General features: G+C 39.7%; 1 pseudogene; it reads left to right on the forward strand.

The window, feature by feature from the left end:
• The first annotated feature begins 728 nt into the window (after positions 1-728).
• Positions 729-887, forward strand: LOC126000039 (uncharacterized; annotated as a pseudogene).
• Positions 888-22,454: the final 21,567 nt, after the last annotated feature.

The raw sequence follows: 22,454 nt of genomic DNA on the forward strand, positions 1-22,454 counted from the left end.
ACCCGGCGATGATCAGTGGTTTCTTCTGGCTGTCTGCTCAGAAATAGCTCCTGGCAGGCACAGGGGACCATATGGGACACCAGGATTCGAACCAACCACCTTTGGTCCTGGATCGGCTGCTTGCAAGGCAAACGCTGCTGTGCTATCTCTCCGGGCCCAATCTTCTTGATTTTTATTGGTAGTTTGTTCATTTATGCTATTGTTTCTTTGAATTCTCTGAACATCTTCCACACTTCCTTTCTAAGTTCTTTAATAAGGGAGACAATATACATGTCCAGTGCTTTTCAGGTCTTCAGAGCTATCTAGGCTGGTATTCCATCACAGGGTCATAATTTTGTCCCTTTCAATAGAGCAGTGATCACCTGGAAGGTTGGTCCACCACGAGGTGACGGAAGGCATTGGTTTCCTTAGTGCTGTTTTTGTTAGAATTTTAATGAGAAACAAAATCTGTTTCTGTCAGGATCACTGTCTAGTATACAAGTTCTCCCTGGGTACTGTATGAATTTTCAACAGATTCTCAGCTTCCTCCTTCATCCCAAAGTTGTGCCCATCGAGCTCTTAGTCTGATTGTTAAACTTGGAGAGTGTGTGTGTGTATTGCATTCTGTGATAAAAAAGAATCTTGTACAGTGTGGATTCCCAAATTTTACCCTGAGCTGCCAGGATAGGCTCTGAGCTTCATAAGACCTTGAATTGGAACAATCCAGTTGGAGAATAAATGAATGAGTGATTGCTTCTCGGCCTTTTGGCTAAGATCAAGTATAGTATAAATGAATGAGTGACTAGTAAATGGTTATTGTCTTTATGGATCTTGATTGAAAATTTGGGGGATGCCCACATTCTCCACCCCAAAAAAAAGAAAATTTGGGGGGATATTTTTAACCAGAAATATACCCTAGAAACTTAACTTGTTTATATCTATTAGCCTCTGGTAAAATTGTTTTCACTATATGCCATTTTACATAAAGACATAAAGATGCACCTTCCAATAACATATCTGTGGTGGTAAATTCAGACTCACTGTACTCTAGGAAATTAGTATTAAAAGATTTTTTTAATTTTATGGAATCTAAATTTAGTTTAGTTAAAATTATGCTACTCATATATGGAGAGTTTTATGATCAAATCAAGTGCAGATCTATAGATTATTCACCTAACATATGCTTAGTGTGTACTTAGTGAATGTTAGCGTTGATATTGTAGTCAATAAACTAACCAATGGCTAGAGAAAGTACTGTGGGAAGGGCACTTACTTTGCTTGCTGATAAGCCATGTAAAATTCCTGACACATATATGGTCCCTGGAGCACCACTCAGAATGATTTCTGTATGCAGATCCAGAAATAGGTCTGAGAATCACCAGATAAATAAATAAATAAATCAAACTCTCTATATCATAAGTTGCATTACAAAGTATACAGAAAGTTTGAATTGAATTGTAAGAGACTGGGTTTTAACTGTACAATTTTATGTAGTATGTATTTGGGATTTGAACTGTACAATTTTATTTAGTGTATATTTGGGATTTGAACTGTACAATTTTATTTAGTGTATATTTCCTACCAGTGTTGTAAAAATGCATTAAAACATTGATAAATTGTAGTAATAGTTGTTGTTGTAATCATTGTAGTTTTAGTGGTGGTGGTAATGGTGCTGGCAGTGATAAAAACAGCAGTATTAATAGGAACAGAAGTAGAGAATATTAGCAAAAAGTAGAGGAGGACAAATTTCTCGATACTTAATTTTGTTAATAAAATGTGTGTGTTATGTGGAAAAATAAAGTGTAGTTGAATGAGATCAGCCTAGCTTTGATCCCTAGCTCCCAAAAATTTACTTAGTGATCTTGCATTATACTCCATGATATCCAGGATCTTTGTTTGAAAATTAAGATAAGGGGAATACATTCTCACAATTGTTTGATAAGGGTGAAATTTGGTATGGTATGGAAAGCATATTCCATAGCACAGTACTTCAACATAATGAGTGAAAACTTACATTATGAATTAATGAATACATTTTCATGAAAGGAAACTCTGGATTCCCTTTAGTATTTTATGAGTTGTGTTTGAGGGATGAAATATAATACATATAAGAATAGTTAATACCTGTTTCTTACTGTGTCATACCTAGTGCTGGAAACACTGGAAAATCAACTTTATCAGAACAAATGATTGCTAGAAGATGCATAAAATGGTGCCCTGTTTTATAACATAACCATATAGTTTCTAGAGCTCAAATAGACCATTAGAATATAGCTAAGTTTTGAAAATGACATGTCCAACACGTACAAAGTAGTTGATCATGTCACCACCTGCCAAGCGAGCAGAAACAAATATTCCATAGCCATGAAAGAAAAACTTAGTCAAAATGATTGAGAAATAATCATGGCAATGACGTCACTGGACAGACTCTTCACTCTTGGCCCTAGTATGACCTGCCAGACTGGCAATCTCAAAGGCTGAGCAACTGACACTGGCAGGGAAGTTTGCACTCATGTTACCAAGTCTTCTTTCCTCTAAGTGGAAAGGGTAACAGACATGAAGGGATAGGCTCAGTCATACCCTAGTATAAAAACATGTGTTTACTCTTTTCTGTTGTACTACTTCCACATTTCCTCATTCTTGTTTGGACATGCACTGAGAATAGCATTCAGGATACTTGAATTCTCTTACTGTTTTTGATGTTTGTATTGGATGTTGGCCAAGGTAAGTGAATAACATTTTCAAAGAGCAGGTGAGTTTCAGGTAGGTCTTTTATTTTCACTAATGTTTTAACTCCCTATGACTGAACACAACCAGAGAATCCCTTCCCACCCAGAAAATAAAAGAGCTTTGGATTGCTTACAGGGTTTAAAATCCCTACAAGACACACAGTCAACTGGTAGTTTTCCAGGGAGATGTACCCAGGCATGGTATCTTTGTTGAGGAAATTTGAGAAGTGTCTTACAAGTTCTGTATATTATATGTTAGCAACTGTTTGGCATGACAGTTGTGTGTATAAAACATCTGGTTTTCATCAGAATGTGAATGACTTAAAATTTGGGAGGATAGGTAAATATGATTTTGCCTCCTAGTCTTGCAGCTGGCCCAGACATGCAAATTCTTGTCTGCCAAATTATTTTTCTTTTATAATTCAATAGTTTAATATCTGTGGAAGGCAGAGATCCACCTGTTCTTGCTGTAAGGGTCAGATGGCAACAAGAAAGGATGACAGATGGCTAATAGCAAAGGGAACCTCGCTTTCACATGAAAAAATACTCTACATAATAAATCATCAGGGAGATACAAACCCAACAACCGTGAGATATCATCTCAAACTACAGAGATTGGCACACATTAAAAAGAACAATAACAACAGTGCTGGTGCAAATACAGGGAGAAAGGGACTCTCATTTATTCAGTGCTGGTGGCAATATCAACATGTACAACCTTTTTGGAAATCGAGGAATATGAATATTCCTCAAAAAAATCTATAAATTGAGCTTCCATATTACACATCAATACCTCTTCTTGGATTATACCCTAGGGGCTGAAAAGCACAGTGCAGAAAAGACATCTGCACTCCTATGTTCATTGCAGCACTATTCACAATTGCTTGAATGTGAAAACAACCCAAGTGTCCAAGAACAAATAAGTGGATAAACTGTGTTACATCTACATAACTGAATACTACACACTTGTTTAAAAAATTAAGTCATCAAATTTCCTTATACATAAGTGTAGAGTATTATGCTAAGGGAATGAGTCAGGGGAAGAAAGATAAACAGAATAATCACATTTATTTGTGGGGTATAATATTCAGAGATTAGGACCAGGAGGACCAGTCCACAGAAGAAGCTTGCCACAAATAATGGGGGAGTAGAGTTAGTGAAGAAAAGGGACCACTATGACAATGATAGTTGGAAACAATCTCTGGAAAATAACTGGGTGCTGAAGGGAGGTAAAGTGATATATGCATGACAACCCTTCAGTAGCAGTAGTGCAAACCACAGTGTCTAAAAAAGGGAGAGAAAACCAGAGAGAAGAAAAATGTCTACCCCAGAGGTAGGCAGGGGAGAGAGCAGTAAGGAGGGGGCATGAGGGAAACTGAGGAAATTGATAGTAGGAAATGTGCACTGGATAAGAGTGATGTACATAATATAATTGAAACTAAATCATGAACAAATTTGTAGATATATATCTCATGCTGATTCAATTAAAGAATTTATTTATAGGGCTCCCTGTGTGTGACACCAGGCGGGGAAAACCCACAAACTACACCGGCCCAGTGGGGCCCAGCTGTGAAAAACTGTGAGTGTGACCTGTATATGTCTGTCTACTGTCCTCTTGCGTGAAACTCTTGCGAGTGGGGCAAAAAGAGGCTCCAGAAACCTCGCTCGCCCAGATGCCATTTTCAGGGAGGGACTACAGAGCATGAAAACCAGCAAGGCTTTGCAAAAGCCGGCTCCCTGTTTGTGACACCAGGCGGGGAAAATCCGCGAAAGTACACCGGCCCAGTGGGGCCCAACTGTGAAAAACTGTGAGTGTGACCTGTATATGTCTGTCTACTGTCCTCTTGCGTGAAACTCTTGCGAGTGGGGCAAAAAGAGGCTCCAGAAAACTTGCCCGCCCAGAGGCCATTTTCAGGGAGGGACTACACAGCATGAAAACCGGCAAGACTTTGCAAAAGCCGGCTCCCTGTGTGTGACACCAGGCGGGGAAAGCCCAAGAAAGTACACCGGCCCAGTGGGGCCCAGCTGTGAAAAACTGTGAGTGTGACCTGTATATGTCTGTCTACTGTCCTCTTGCGTGAAACTCTTGCGAGTGGGGCAAAAAGAGGCTCCAGAAAACTCGCCCGCCCAGAGGCCATTTTCAGGGAGGGACTACACAGCATGAAAACCGGCAAGACTTTGCAAAAGCCGGCTCCCTGTGTGTGACACCAGGCGGGGAAAGCCCACGAAAGTACACCGGCCCAGTGGGGCCCAGCTGTGAAAAACTGTGAGTGTGACCTGTATATGTCTGTCTACTGTCCTCTTGCGTGAAACTCTTGCGAGTGGGGCAAAAAGAGGCTCCAGAAAACTCGCCCGCCCAGAGGCCATTTTCAGGAAGGGACTACAGAGCATGAAAACCGGAAAGGCTTTGCAAAAGCCGGCTCCCTGTGTGTGACACCAGGCGGGGATAGGCCACGAAAGTACACCGGCCCTGTGGGGCTCAGCTGTGAAAAACTGTGAGTGTGACCTGTATATGTCTGTCTACTGTCCTCTTGCGTGAAACTCTTGCGAGTGGGGCAAAAAGAGGCTCCAGCGGAGCACGGCCGCTCCGCTTCGCTACGTGGCCACGCACTCTTTCTAAGAAAAGAACACCATTGCAACAAGAAGGAAAAAATACACTAAGAACGGTGCTATATCACAGAAGGAAACATTTCTCTCCGGACTGTCTTCTCTGTTGCATGCTCGGGCCTAATATTTGACCCAGTGTGAGGCTTCATCCACGGAGGACTCCCCTCCCTTAGAGGCAAGTCAGCCCATCCAGAAAGAAAGGAGCCAGAGGAGTGTGCTGCCTGCATCACATAGACAATGAATACCACCACAACACGCAGAAAAACCCACAATACAAGTGTGACACTGGGGAAACAACGCAGGCCAGCATCAGACATAGAGAATGAAGATGACAGTTCTGAGGACCAGATAATGACTAACCAACTAATCAACCTCTCAGATAAGGACTTTAGACTAGCAATATAGAAGATGCTCAAAGAACTCCAAGAAACCATGGATCGAGTTGAACAGAACACTAATAAGAACCAAGAAAATATGAAGACAGAAATCACAAAACTCCAAACTGAAATAACATGTCAACTAACAGGACTGAAAAAGTCAGTAAACGAAGTGAATGACAAAATGGATAAGCTCTGGGACAGGGTATCAGAAGCTGAGAATAGACTTGGTGCTGTGGAAGATGAGATATATAACAATTCCATACAGCAGGAGAGATTGGAAAAAAAACTTAAAGCAAATGAGCAGACAATGGAAAAATTAGTCAAAGAACGGGAACAGATAAACATAGAATTCTATGATAAGATCAACAGAAACAACTTAAGAATCATTGGAGTCCCAGAGACCCAGGAAGAAAATTTCCAGGAAGAATCAACGGTCAAGAACATCATTAAAGAGAAACTTCCAGAGCTAAAGAATATATGTGATCAAATCCTGCATGCCCGAAGAGTACCAACCAAAAGAGACCCCAGAAAAACCACCCCAAGACACATCCTAGTCACAATGACAAATCCCACAGATAGAGACAGAATTCTGAAAACAGCAAGATCAAAAGGGGAAATCACGTTCAAGCAAGCTTCCCTGAGAATTACAGCAGACCTGTCACCAGAAACACTCAATGCCAGAAAGCAGTGGTGGGATATTGTGACAAGACTGAAAGAAATGAATGCTTCACCCAGAACACTATACCCAGCAAAACTCACTTTTTGGTTTGACGGAAGAATACATGGTTTCAAAAAAAAAAAAAAACAGCTCAGAAACTTCACAGACACAAAACCAGTCTTACGAGAAAAACTGAAAGACCTAATCTAAGACAAGACTACCAAAAAGACACACCAAATTTCGAAATAAAGATGGTGTTAAATCCCAGGACAATTCTTTCTCTCAATGTCAATGGACTAAATGCACCAGTTAAGAGACACAGAGTGGCTGAATGGATCAAAAAACTCAATCCAACCTTCTGCTGCCTACAAGAAACACACCTGAATAGTCAGAACAAATATAGACTCAAGATAAAAGGCTGGAGAAAAATTATCCAAGCAAACAACACCCATAAAAAAGCTGGAGTGGCCATACTAATATCAGATAATGCAAACTTTATACTCAGGAAGGTTGTAAGGGACAATGATGGACATTTTATATTAATCAAGGGGTACATAGAGCAGGAAGAATTCACTCTCCTAAACATATATGCATCGAATGAGGGGCCAGCAAAATATTTAATACAACTGTTGACAAATCTGAAAAATAATATCAACAACACAATAATTGTGGGGGACCTTAACACGGCTTTGTCAACACTGGATAGGTCAACCAGACGGAAACCCAACAAGAATATACTAGACCTGAGGAGAGAAATGGAAGAAAGAGGCCTAGTGGATATATATAGGACACTCCATCCCCAGAAACCTGGATACACATTCTTCTCCAATGTACATGGGACATTCTCCAGGATAGACTACATGCTGGCACATAAAACATACCTCCATAAAATCAAGAGGATAGAAATTTTGCAGACTACCTTCGCTGACCACAAGGCTCTGAAATTATTTGTGAACTCCAAAGGGACTCAGAAGAAACACTTTAGCACCTGGAAGTTAAACAGCCTCATGCTCAATAACCAGTGGGTCCGAGATGAAATCAAGGAGGAAATAAAAAAGGTTCCTGGAAACAAATGACAATAAAGACACAAACTATCAGAACTTATGGGACACAGCAAAAGCAGTACTGAGAGGAAAATTTATAGCTTTGCAAGCACACATCAGGAAGGAAGAAGGAGCTTACCTGAGGAGCTTAATGACACAGCTAATAGAACTAGAAAATGCTCAACAAAAGGATCCAAGAATAGGAAGACAGAAGGAAATAACAAAGCTGAGAGCAGAAATCAACGAAGTGGAAACCCAAAAAACAATCCGAAAGATCAACGAAAGCAGAAGTTGGTTCTTTGAAAAAATAAACAAGATTGATAGACCACTGGCAAACCTAACAAAGAAAGAGAGAGAGAGAAACTTGATAACTCGTATCAGGAATGAAAAAGGAGAGATCACTACTGATATGACAGAGATTCAAAGGGTAATCAGAAACTACTTTGAAAAACTCTACACCACTAAAAATGAGAACCTGGAAGAAATGGATAAATTCTTGGACTCTTTTAATCTTCCACGGTTGAAGGAAGAGGATGTAGCATATCTAAACACCCCCATCACCATTGATAAAATTAAAACAGTAATCAAATGTCTGCCGAAAAACAAAAGCCCAAGTCCAGATGGATTCACTAATGAATTCTATCAAACTTTCCAAGAGGAACTACTGCCAATCTTAGCAAGACTCTTTCATGAAATTGAACAAACAGAAACACTTCCAAATAGCTTTTATGAAGCCAACATCACCTTGATACCTAAACCAGACAGAGATGCTACAAAAAAAGAAAATTACAGACTAATATCTCTGATGAATGCAGATGCAAAGATCCTCAACAAAATCCTGGCAAATAGGATTCAATGCCTCGTTAAGAAGATCATCCACTACGATCAAGTAGGTTTCATCCCAGGAATGCAAGGCTGGTTTAACATCCGTAAATCTATCAACATAATACACAACATCAATAACAAGAAAAATAAAAACCACATGATCATATCAATAGATGCAGAGAAAGCATTTGATAAGGTCCAACACCCATTCTTGATCAAAATTCTCAGCAAGATGGGAATGGAGGGAACCTTTCTCAATATAGTGAAGGCCATCTACCACAAGCCAGTGGCAAATATTATCCTCAATGGAGAAAAACTGAAAGCCTTCCCTCTAAATTCTGGCACAAGACAAGGCTGTCCTCTCTCACCACTCCTATTCAACATAGCACTGGAAGTACTTGCTATAGCGATTAGGCAAGAAAAGGATATCAAGGGAATCCAGATAGGAAAGGAAGAAGTCAAGCTCTCACTGTTTGCAGATGACATGATACTCTACTTAGAAAACCCTAAAGACTCTATCAAAAAGCTGATAGAAACAATAGACTCATATAGCAAGGTGGCAAGCTACAAAATTAACACACAAAAATCAATGGCCTTTCTATACACCAATAGTAATAAGGATGAAATGGACATTAAGAAAACAACCCCATTCACAATAGTGCCACACAAACTCAAATATCTTGGAATCAACTTGACTAAATATGTGAAGGACCTATACAAGGAAAACTATAAAACTCTGCTCCAAGAAATAAGAGGGGAGACACGGAAATGGAAACACATACCCTGCTCATGGATTGGCAGGATTAACATCATCAAAATGGCAATACTCCCCAAGGCATTATACAGATTTAATGCCATCCCTCTAAAGATACCCATGACATTCTTCAAAGAAGTGGATCAGACACTTTTGAAATTCATTTGGAACAATAAACACCCTCGAATAGCTAAAGCAATCATTGGGAAAAAGAATATGGGAGGAATTACTTTCCCCAACTTTAAACTGTTCTACAAAGCAATAGTTATCAAAACAGCATGGTATTGGAATAAGGACAGGTCCTCAGATCAGTGGAATAGGCTTGAATACTCAGAAAATGTTCCCCAGACATACAATCACCTAATTTTTGATAAAGGAGCAGGAAATCCTAAATGGAGCAGGGAAAGCCTCTTCAACAAGTGGTGTTGGCACAATTGGATAGCCACTTGCAAAAACAGCTAACATCATGTACGAAGGTAAAATCCAAATGGATTAAAGACCTCGATATCAGCCCCAAAACCATAAGATATATAGAACAGCACATAGGCAAAACACTCCAGGACATTATAGGCATCTTCAAGGAGGAAACTGCACTCTCCAAGCAAGTGAAAGCAGAGATTAACAGATGGGAATATATTAAGCTGAGAAGCTTCTGCACCTCAAAGGAAATAGTGCCCAGGATACAAGAGCCACCCACTGAGTGGGTGAAACTATTCACCCAATTCCCATCAGATAAGGGGCTAATCTCCAAAATATACAAGGCACTGACAGAACTTTACAAGAAAAAAACATCTAACCCCATCAAAAAATGGGGAGAAGAAATGAACAGACACTTTGACAAAGAAGAAATACACATGGCCAAAAGACACATGAAAAAATGCTCCACATCACTAATAATCAGGGAGATGCAAATCAAAACAACGATGAGATACCACCTCATACCCCAGAGAATGGCACACATCACAAAGAATGAGAATAAACAGTGTTGGCGGGGATGTGGAGAGAAAGGAACTCTTATCCACTGCTGGTGGGAATGCCGTCTAGTTCAACCTTTATGGAAAGCAATATGGAGATTCCTCCAAAAACTGGAAATCGAGCTCCCATATGATCCAGCTATACCACTCCTAGGAATATACCCTAGGCACACAAAAATACCCTAAGAACACAAAAATACAGTACAAAAACCCATTCCTTACACCTATATTCATTGCAGCACTATTTACCATAGCAAGACTCTGGAAACAACCAAGATGCCCTTCAACAGATGAATGGCTAAAGAAACTGTGGTACATATACACAATGGAATATTATGCAGCTGTCAGGAGAGATGAAGTCATGAAATTTTCCTATACATGGATGTACACGGAATCTATTATGCTGAGTGAAATAAGTCAGAGAGAGAGAGAAAAACGCAGAATGGTCTCACTCATCTATGGGTTTTAAGAAAAATGAAAGACATTCTTGCAATAATAATTTTCAGACACTAAAGAGAAAAGAGCTGGAAGTTCCAGCTCACCTCAGGAAGCTCACCACAAAGAGTGATGAGTTTAGTTAGAGAAATAACTACATTCTGAACTTTCCTAATAATGAGAATATATGAGGGAAATGGAGAGCCTGTTTAGAGTACAGGCAGGGGTTAGGTGGGGAGGAGGGAGACTTGGGACATTGGTGGTGGGAATGTTGCACTGGTGATGGGTGGCGTTCTTTACATGACTGAAACCCAAACACAATCATGTATGTAATTAAGGTGTTTAAATAAATTAAATAAAGAATTTATTTATAAAAATTATCTCAGTTTATTTGCAGAATAACCTATTTACCAATCATAGGAGAGAACAGGCCCTAATCTAGGACAAATTCTGTAGGTTTAGGAAACATAAGTAGAAGCAACCAGAAAGGGAAGGGGAGTCAACAACTACCATTTATTGAACAGGTATTTTTTGCAGACATTATGCCAGGTCTGAGTACATTCTCTCATTTGACCAGAGTCCAAGTGTATCAAAATTGGAAACAGGGGCTTGGGGGAAAGACAGATTAAGTGCAGAAACCAGGACTAACAGAAATACCAAAAGTTCCACAAAGCAAAGTTGTTGGATTGATTACCAAGAAAAAAAATTAGGAAGTTGTATTTTTATAGACATAAAAATTGGAATTAGGAACTTTGCATCTAAGATGTTCATCCATTATTGGGCAACTCTGCCTATCTGTTACCTCAGACCTGTCTGTCAAGCCTGCTTTGGGTAGGACCTGGACCAAATGGGGAATAGACAGATGTTTGCAATAGGTTTCTTTAAAAATCTCATTAATGACAAGTCATTACAAAACTACAACTAGCAGGTTACTGAGAAAAGAGAATCACTAAATTTCAATAGAAAGAGAGTCACAGAGAGGGCTGGAGAGATACTACAGAGGGTAGGACAATTATTTTGTGTACAGCCACCACTAACTTCATCCATAAAACTACATATGGTCCCCCCCAGTATTGCCAGGGGTTATTTCTGAGAACAGAGTCAATAATATCCCCCTGGACACTTCAGGGTATGATCTCCCACCTCCCAGGAAAAAATCAGCCCTGGAATTTGAAACTAAAATTCATGGCAGAGCTGAGTGAGCATAGATAAGAGTGTAAATGGACTAAATGCACCTGTTAGGAGACACAGAGTAGCAAAATGTATCAGAAAATCGAATCCAACATTTTGTGCCTGTCAAAAATACATATGAATAGTGAGAGTTAACATAGACAAAGTCAAAGATTAGAGTACAATCCTTCAATCAAACAACTCATTTAAAAAGTCTGTTGTAGCCATACTAACATCAAAGAACATAAGCTTCAAGCTTAAATTTTTATACAAAAAAGAGGTCATTTAAAAAAATAAAAAGAGGTCATTTTTTACTAATCAAGGAATATGTACATCAGGAAGATATCACAATCATAAACATATATGCACCCAATGAGGGAACATCAAAAAACTTTAAATAAACAGCTAATAGACTTGAAGAAAGACATTAATAGCAATACACTAATAGTGGGGGACTTCAACACCACTCCGTTATCTCTTAATATATCAAAAAGAATATACTTCCCTTAAGAAAAGAAATGAGAGCCAGAGTGAAAGCACAGTGGTAGGGTGTTTGCTTTGCATGCAGCCAACCAAGGACGGACCCAGGTTCAATCCCCAGCATTCCATATGGTACTCCAAGCCTGCCAGGAGTGATGAATGAGAGCAGAGCCATGAGTAGCCACTGAACAATCCTACCAGTGTAACCCAACCCCCCAAAAAGAAGAAATGAAATACAGGAAATGAGCAAATATATAGAGAGATTTTCACCCCAAGGAAACTGGATGAAGATTCTTTTCCAATACACATAGGACATTCTCCAAGGTAGATTATATGCTGGGTCATAACACATACCTCCATAAAATCAGGAGAATATAAATTGCATCAGCAATCTTCTCCAATCATGATGCACTGAAATATAAATAAAAAACAATTAGAAAAGAAGAAATAGTTTTAATACTTTGAAATTAAACAACTCACTACTGAAAAATAAATGGGTAAAGAGGAAATCAAAGGATTCCTGGACACAAATAAGATTTAAAAAACAAATTTTCAGAATGTATGGGCACAAAAATTGGTACTCATAGGGAAATTTATAGTATTACAAGCATTCAAGAGGATGGAAGAAGCACAATGAATAACTTAATGACACATCTTAAGAAATTAAAAAATAAGCAATAAACGAACTGAAATCAAACAGGAGAAAGGAAATAATAAAACTTAGAGCAGAAATTAATTAATTGGACCCACAATAAAATCCACAAGATCAATGAAAGCAAGATATGTTTCTTTGAAAAAATGAACAAAATTGAATAAACCATTAACAAGGATGAATCAAATCATAAATGAAAGGGGCTTTCACTACTATACTACGGAAATTCAAAGAGTATATGATATATTACTTTAAGAATCTTTATGCTACAAAATAAGTGAGACTGGGAGAAATAGAAAAATTCTTGGAATCTTATAACCTCCCAAATTTGAAAGAAGATGTGAAATAAGTGAATAAACCTATCACTATTAAGGAAATTAAAATGGTAATCAAAAGACCTCCCAGAAACAAATGCCCAGGCCCAGATGGTTTACTAGTGAAATTTTCCAAACCTTTAAAGAGGACCTAATGTCAATTATCACCAGGCTCTTTCAGAAACTTGAAGAAAAAGAAACCCTCCCAAAAAGTTTGAATGAATCTAACATCACTATCTTACTAAAAGCAGAGAGAGAGACACCACAAAAAAAGAGAATTAAAACTGTATATGTTTGATGAACACAGAAGCAAATATCCTGAAGAAAATGTTAGAAAATAGAAGCCAACAGCTTATCAAGAAACTCATACAACATGACCAAGCAGGATTCATTCCAGAGATGCAAGGATGGTTTAATATATGCAAGTCAATCAATATAATATACCTAATCAACAAAAGAAACTATAAAATCATATGATTATGGCAATAGTGGCAGAAAAAGCATTTAACAAGGTCCAGCACCCCTTCATAATTAAAAATAACTCTCAACAAGATAGGAATTAAAGAAAGCTTCCTCAATATAGTCATAGTCATTTAGTAGGACCATGCAAGATTATACTCAATGAGGAATAACTAAAAGCCTTTCCTCTAAGATCTGGCACGAAGCAAGGTTGCCCCCTCTCACTATTTTTATTCAATATAGCACTGAAAGTATCTGTCATAGCAATTAGGTAAGAAAAAGATATATAGCACATCCATATAAGAAAAGAAGTCAAGCTTTCACTGTTTCCAGATGACATGATACTATAGTTAAAATTCTAAAGACTACAAATAAAAGCTACAAAAATATATTTGTATAGTGAAGTGTCAGCCTGACAATTAATATGCAAAAATCTATGACTTTCTATATACAAATAATTGAAAAAGAAAAAATAGATATATATAAATATCCCACTCCCAATTGTGCTGCAGAAAATAAAGTACCTTGGATTCAACCTAACTGAAGAGGTGAAAGACCTATACAAAGTATAATATAAAACACTACTACTAAAAATAAAAGAGGACATAAGAAAATGGAAACACATACCCAGCTCATTAAAATGCAATTACTTCCTAAAGCACTGTATAAATTCAATATGAATCCCTATAGGGATACCCATTATTTTTCAAATAAATAGGTCAAATACTCTTGAAATTTTTATGGAATAACAAACCTCCATGAATATATAAAGCAATCCCTGAGGAAAACTAGATGGGAGGCATCACTTTCCCTACTTCAAACTACTAGTAAATAAAACAGCATGGTATAGGAATAAACACAGACCCTCGGATCATTGAACTAGACTTGAATATCCTGAGACTGATTCCAAAATATATGATCAATTTATCTTTGAGAAAGGGGATGAAATACAAAATGGAGCAAAGAAAGCCTCTGCAACAAGTGTTACTGGGAAAAACTGGTCAAATATATGCAAAAAGTGAACTCAGAGCTCCCTTTACCATCAGGCACAAAAGTAAGATAGAAATAGATTAAAGGTCTTGATATCAGACGCAAAACGTAAGATTCATTGAGAAAAATGTAGGCAGAACACTCTGTAACATTGAAATGATTGGCAACTTCAAAGATGAAACACCACTGTTTAAGCAAGTGGAAGCAAAGATAAACGTTTGAGACTACATTAAACTGAGAATATTCTGCATCTTAAAATAAATTTTAACTAGGATACAAAGACTACCCTAGGAACAGGAGAAAATATTTATCCAATATTCGTCTTATAATATCCAAGTTATGCAAGATAATAGTAGAACTTAGCAAGAAAAAGACAGCTAACCTCATCCAAAAATTTAGAGAAGAAATGAACAGACATTTCCTCAGAGAAGAAGTACAGATGGCCAAAAGGCACATTAAAAGTGCTCCACATTAATAATCATCAGGGAGATGCAAATCAAAACAACAGTGGGTACCATCTCATACCAAGAGACTAGCACACATCACAGAGAATAAGAATAATAAGTGCTAGTGAGGATGTGGGGAGAAAAAAACTCTCATTCACTGGAGTGTGAATGTAGACTGATCCAGCCTTTCTGGAAAACAATACGCATATTCTTCAAAAAACTAGAAATTGACCTCCCATATGCCCAGCAATACCACTCCTATGGATAAACCCTAAGAACCCAAAAAACACCATACAGAAAGGCTTCTGCATTCTTATGTTCAGCATTATTTTCAATAGCCAGAATCTGGAAATAATCCAAGAGCCTGAGACCATATGAATGGCTAAGGATACTGTGGTAAATCTAGACAATGGAATACTATGCAGCCATTAGGAAAATGAAGTCATAAAATTTGCTATATAGATGAATGTGGGAAGTGGCTGAGTGAAGTGATTCAGAAAGAGATAGATACAAAAATCTCACTCCTCACTTGTGGGATATAAAAAATTAAAAGACAATATCACAATAATTTCTAGAGACAATATACCAAGACGTTGGCAAGGGGGACCAGTCAATAGCAGGAAGCTTGCCCCAAAGAGCCATGAATGAGGATAGATAGGGATCCACTATGACAATAATGATGGAACAGATCACTCTGGACAAGAACTGGCTGCTTAAAAAAGGATAAAGTGATATGCATGGCACCCCTTCATTAACAGTAGTTGAAACTACGGTGTCAATCAGGAAAAGAGAGAGAAGTAAAATGCCTGCCATGGGAAGGGAAAGAGAGGGAAACAGGGGACATTTATGGCAGGAAATGTGCACTGGTGAAGGTTGATGTATATCTGTGACTGAAATGCAATCGTTAACAATTTTGTATCCACAGCCCTTAAATAAAGCAATTATAATTCTAAAAAAGAACAGATAAGGGTACTTTAAGAAAATAAATAATAACTATGCTAATTGCTTGCTTGGAACTGAGTTTGCTATTATTAATACCTGTTGATAAATGCAAATGTCCCTGCATTCCATCAACAGAGCCCTATGCTTAGGCATCCTGACAACTGCAATCAAAGCCTGAATCCTATTGAAACTAACACACAATCAAAATCACAATAAAACTCTTATTTATGAATTGCCTAAATAGTCTTCCTCCGCAGACAACATTAGCCCTCATTTGTTCTTGAGCCAAAACTGTCCTTGGCTCCAATCAGCAGTTAGTGAACAAATGACACTGTATGACAGCATCCTACAGCCACAATGTACAACTCCCACAAGCATGCAAAGCCAGCATCTCACATCAAGACCACGGGACTCGGAGCAGAAAAGTGCAAGAGCACTCAAAGTGATCCTGTGTGGCCCTTTGAAGGGTTAAGAAACATTTTAAAGGTGACATACATGAGAGTAATCAATTTAGGCTGCTTGGGCTATGAGACAAAACAGAGGGTTGGATGAGAACCTCCAAGAATGACAACACAGTTGCATTCCCAGCTGTGTTAAATGACCCGCATATCATGATTGCCTTTTCATGCAAATGTCAATGACATAATCCTAACAGGCTTGCAACTCTCTCACTGGTGTAATAAAACAATGACCCAATTATTTTGGAGGGCTAAAGCAGCAGATGTGATGACTGGGTACCTTGTGCAGGGGTGTATGTATGATGGACAGGGCACGGTAGGGCATCAAACTCTGCACTGAGGATTTGAAACCTGCCTCCTGAGTCAAAACTCCTACCATTCATCTGGCCAGGCTCTGAAGGGGCAGGGGGTAATGAAGCCATTCAGAAGGGAAGTTCCCACTTGTTCTCATGACAGAGATCAGTTGGGGAAATGTGATACAACTTGATGGAAGCAAATTCTGTTTCAAAAACCAGTCAGTTTGTGGGTGTCTGTTTAGTTATAACTCCCCTCTTCTCCTTCACTACACACTGCCTGGTTCTGCAAAAGATTTGAGGTGGGATTTGGGCATTAAAAATTTAAGTCTTGGGAGTTGGAGAGAGAGCATGGAGGTAAGGCATTTGCCTTTTATGCAGAAGGTCAGTGGTTTGAATCCCGGCATCCCATATGGTCCCCTGTGCCTGCCACCGGCGATTTCTGAGAACAGAGCCAGGAGGAACCCCTGAGAACTGCCGGTGTGACCCAAAATCCAAAAAAAAAAAGTTTAAGTCTTAAACAGGTCCAGCTACTTTTCATATTGGTGACAAAATAAAACTCTTTGAATCAAGCTCTGTGCTCTCTTACAAAGTCCTTTGCTCTGCCCAGAGTTCATATTGCACATTGATCCCATGGCAAGAGGGTTCTGTCACCTTTGTAACCCATGCCATGTGGGTAGTAGAGACCCAGAGAATAAACATGAGGCCACAAAGCCAAAGTCTGAAAAATTAATAAAGGCACATGAATTCATTCATTCACTAACTGGCTTTGTTCCACATGTATTTACTGGCTCTATTCCAGACACAGAAACAAAAAATTAAAATGACCTACTTGTTGTTCTTGCAAGTCCAGATAGTCCTATGCTCCATTCTGTGGGGGGAAAAAACACTCCCATAGATGGCAGAGAAACATAGACTACCGGAGTCTGAGACCCAGACTCCACAGGACTTGGGTTTAGCTTTTACTTCTGCCTATCACAATCTGTATGCTTTGGGCACAGTTTCATATCAGAGCCTCAATCCCCACCTGTGTAAAATGGGGCTAATAATAGGATTGATGCCATTGGATTATAATGAGGATTAAATGAGGCAATCTCTTTAGAATACTTCCAACACTTCATTGCATATAGCTAAATACCCAGTAAAAAAATCCCATTTTATGAAATCATGAAATTTGCTTGTACATGATGGACATTAGATTATTAAACTAAGCCAAGTTAGTCAAAAGAAAATGGACAGTGTGATGAAATCCAGAGACAATTGAGATGAGGATTGGAGGATTGGAGGACCAGCCCATGGAAGCTTGATACAAAGAGCGCAAGGTGAAGATAGAGTAGAGAAGGGTCTACTATAAAAGGGACATGAATGGCACACCTTCATTAACAGTAGTGAAAACCACAACACCAAAAACAAGAGAGGGAGGTATAATGCTTGCCCCAGAGGCAGGGAAGAGAGAGTGGGTGTGAAGGAAGATGGCATTAGGGAGAGTTAGAAGAAAGTTGACATTGGTGTCAGTGGTTATACTGTACTTCAATCATGACCAACTTCATACATGCAAAAAAAAAACCTGTAGTATAAACAACCTTGTAACCATAGTGTTTAAATAAAAATAAATTTTAAAAGTACTATTCTATACTTTTTATTTACTTTGATTTTTCTAAGATTTTGTGTCTGGTGACAAGACTCCAAGGACTGGTTTCTAAAACAGATCTGTTTTCAACAAACTCCTCCCTTTAGCCTGATTTTTTTTTTCAATTAGAATGACACAGTTCTGTCATGAATTACCCCTCTACAACCATATGTTTGGCAAGAAACTCCGGGAGAAAATATTTCCCAGATGGCTTTGTTTATATCAGCCTACTACATGCCAAGCACCTCTCTAGGTGAGAGGGACACATTGCTAAAGTATACAGACTAGGTCTCTGTCTTCTTGGATTTACATTCCAGTGAGGAAGGCAAACATAAATAGGAAATTAGAAACACATAATTACTTAAGTATTGGGGAGTATGTGTGGCTAAGAAAATGTTGCTACAAAAAGTAATATTAGGAAGAACCAAATGGGAAGCGACTATAGGTTGATAGAAAAGTTTTATCTCAGGAGATAACATTTAAACTGAAATTAAAGGATTCCGTAGAAACCCCTGCCCAGTAAAAAAAAAAAAAAAAGCAAGGGCAAAGGGAATCAAGGCAGAAGTTGCTGCTTGGTAAGACTCAAGGGTAGGAAAAGACTTTGGATCAGTCATCAAAAGAATCAAAAGTAATCAAAAGAATAGCAGCATACCTGGGGTCTACAGCCCTAGCCGGGAGATCAAGTGAACAAGGTTGGTTATTACAGGCATTTCTTTTGCATTATTATTTTTCAGTCAGGATATTTGAATGGCATGCGCTTTGAAAGTGAAGAAATGAGAAATCAGAAAGCTATCCATAATGTCATAGTAGGCACTGATTTGGTGCAAAAGGCTCAGTCAGGAGGATGGAGCTGGGGCACTCTGCTTTCCAAATTCGGAATGCAATTTCCCAATCCCACTATGAATCAGCTCCCCTGGGAGACTGAAACACGCCGTCTTTTTCAGTGGTGAGTCATAAGTAATAGACGTTGGATTGTAGGGTCAAGTGGCCCCAGCTGCCACTAAACAGCCAAGGGGAGGGTGGCTTCAGGCTTGAGTGAAGCCTTTAGCATGTTTATGATGAGCTGAAAGCACTCGCTGCTTAATGTCAAAGCCTACTCACTCATAAGCACACAATTTAACAGCTAAAGGAGCTGCCAGAAATTAAGGCTAAAGTGTAGAAAACTAGATGATCGGAAATATCAGTTTCCCAGCTCCCTTGGGCTATTTCATACTCCCTTTTTTAATAAAAATATTTTTAAAAAATATTAAAATATATTTTAAATATATTTAAATATATAATATATGTTACCCCATCCCCCATTCTTCCTGTGTGGCCTTACCTGCTAATAAGACCTGCCCATTTCTGGGAGGGGTCTTTGGGAGGTAACAAAAGGTTTATTCTCCGGGGCAGGAGGGGGATTTGGAGAAGAGATTTGGAAGGGAGATTGGGGGAGATTCAGCAAGGAAGGAACAGGAGGGGAGATGGTGGAGAGAAGCTAAGATGCAGGGCAAGCTGAAGAGAGCATGCTTAAATATGGTAGAAGCCACACCTGCTGACTAGGGCTTTGAATAAAGCTGCTGTCTTCTGAAGCCTGACTGCTGTGAATGATTTCCCAGCCGCTATCCTGAACCTGCAGACCTGTCAGCTGGAGGGTCGCAAACCTGTGGCCTGGGCTGGAGGAGAAAGGCCTCTCACCCTCCATCTCCATCCAGCCCCATTTAGGACTCTTATTCAACAATATATTATTATATATTTAAATATATAATATTTAAAATATTAAAAAATAGATTTTTAATAATGCCGAGGGGGAGCAGCAGACTAAAGTGGTGGAACCTTTGTAGAGAAATCCCTCCCAACCAGTGGCACTAAATTATTGTACCTGCCCTGTCACTCGCCTGCCTGCCTTTCTCTCCATCCATAACTGTCAAAAAATACCCCTTAGAGTCTTCCTAGCCCACCCTCCTGGGGAGCCTCCTTTTGGGGTCCTCCAAAACTTCCCCTCCCCTCTCTGGTCTCCATGTTTCTAGTAATCTGACAGTTGGGAAAGTCATTTGCTCCAATCGATCACAAGATCACAAGCTGCTTGCACAAACTTGTTGCTTTGCCCAGCCGAGTGCCTTGGCTGCCCAGCCCCAGAGGAGCCTTCAGAACACACTTGAGAGTCAGAGTCGCTTTCTCTTGTCGCCTCCCTGCACGCAACTCTCAGTACAGTAGTCCATGCACAGTGTGCCCGCATGTTTGCTCATCATCATATCTTTGGAAAAGTCTTTCAGGTGGGGTGTTTGCTTTTCACTGAAACAGAACCATTTCATTTTTGTAATAATGTGAAAACTCTCTGAACAACCCAGTTTCCTTCCTTTGCCCCTCAGGGGATCCCTGCCCCACAAACTGGAGAAATCTGCAGCCTTCTCAATCAAACACCCACAGCTCAGCTCTTGGAGCCTTGTGCTCTGCATATTCCCTCTGACTGAGACATCTTCTCTTCCCAAATCTCCACACCCCAAAAGCCAACCATCAAAACTCTAAATCCCTCTTCCAAGGAAAATCCAAAAGCACCTTTCGAAATCATCAAATCTTCCCAGGCACAACTCATTGCTTTGCACCTGACCCCTCATTACTACCCCCCAATTGCGTAGCCCCGGTTCAAATTTTAACTGTTACTTCCCAGTGCAAGGTAAGTCATTGTTCAAATCTGTGAAATGGGCTAACAATCAGCTGCAGTGGGTTTTAGGAAAATCAGAATGAAATCTCACTGGCAGTTAATTCACTTTGCATTTGTTACAACCAAGATACATAAGTGTTCTTCCTCTTTAGCTGGGAAGGAAGGTGATTTTATGGTGACGGGTCCAGATCTCTTTCTCGAACCCATGTGACCGTGACTCAGGCACTTCTCTGAGTCCTAGTTTCCTCATGAATAAAATGAAATAATAATAAGCCTTCTTCCAAACACACGCATACAACGGAACCTACTAAAAAGGTTCAAAGACATAAATAGATTCGAAGCAAACCCCAGGGCACAGGAACCTGTCATGTTAAAAGTACTCATTCAGGTCTGTCTGCCCACTCCTATAACTCCTTTAAGGGCACAGAATACATTTTCTTTATCTTTGCATCTCTCCCTGCCTTGTCTAGGCCAGAGCCTCTGCAGCTAGCAGGCCCACCATAAATTATTTTGGAGTTGAATTGAAAACCCAAAACCAGATGTGTCTCTTCCTCTGGCAAATGAAACTTTCAGACTGGTGGCTTTGGCCTGATCGCCCTCACCCCAGATTCCCACCCACCACACTAAGCAGCCTCCATTGTCTGGACCAGGCTCTAGGGAAGGAAGCCCAATAGGGAGGGAATGGAAGTAGTGAGGGCAATGGGACTGGATGGGAAAGGAAAAGCATCCTGTATGCTCCCGTTGACTCCTCCTTCAAAGATGCTATCCTAAAGTCTCTCTCATCAAAAATTATACACCCCACCAGTGACTTGCTGCTGAGGAAAACCCCACTTCTCCCCAAGCTGAATAAAATGATGTCCTTGAAGGTGACAGGAGAAGTCTCTCTTGCACTTTGAAGAGACCTTAAAGAGCAGAGAGATCCACCTTGGAAATCATGACTTTGGAATCGAGATCAAGCTGGTGCCACTGGGCAGCACCAGCATAAAACTTGGCACCCCTGCCCTCTGGGCCAGTCTCACTCCATACTCATGATACCTCTGGAGGAAAACAAGGTGCTTTATCTGAGAAAATCCTCCCCAAAGTACACATCCATTTCTTTGAATGACTAAAAACTAGCTCTCTGTGTTCAGAGTTTGTGAGCAAAGCTGTGCAGACAGGAACGTGGAGTGCTATGTGTCCCTTTGCAGAGTCAAGAGCCAGACACCAGAACATGGAAACCTGGTCTGGAACTTTGGCCTGGCCCAAGAACTGCCTGAGCAATTGGAGGCAAATGAATTACCTTCCCTGGAGCTTTGCTTCAATAATAGTACCTCATCACACTGTTGTCTGTGTCAGAGACTAATAAACTGCTGTTGCTCGAGCACTTCTCTGGGTCTTAGTGCTGGTAAACAGCCTAGTGACTGTGAGGAAATACATAACATTGTCCTGGGCAGCTATCCTACCTTAGAGGCAGGATGGTCTGATGGTTAGAGCTTACAAGCAGGGCCAGCTGCACTCTGCTTCAAACCACAGCCCTGTGATCTCCAAGCTGAATCTACTTGAACCTGTTTCACCAACTCAAACATGGAGTGAGGGATGGTCTCTTCCCTGCC

Source organism: Suncus etruscus, chromosome X (assembly GCF_024139225.1).
Source record: "Suncus etruscus isolate mSunEtr1 chromosome X, mSunEtr1.pri.cur, whole genome shotgun sequence".
In the NCBI taxonomy this organism is placed as follows: Eukaryota; Metazoa; Chordata; class Mammalia; order Eulipotyphla; family Soricidae; genus Suncus; species Suncus etruscus.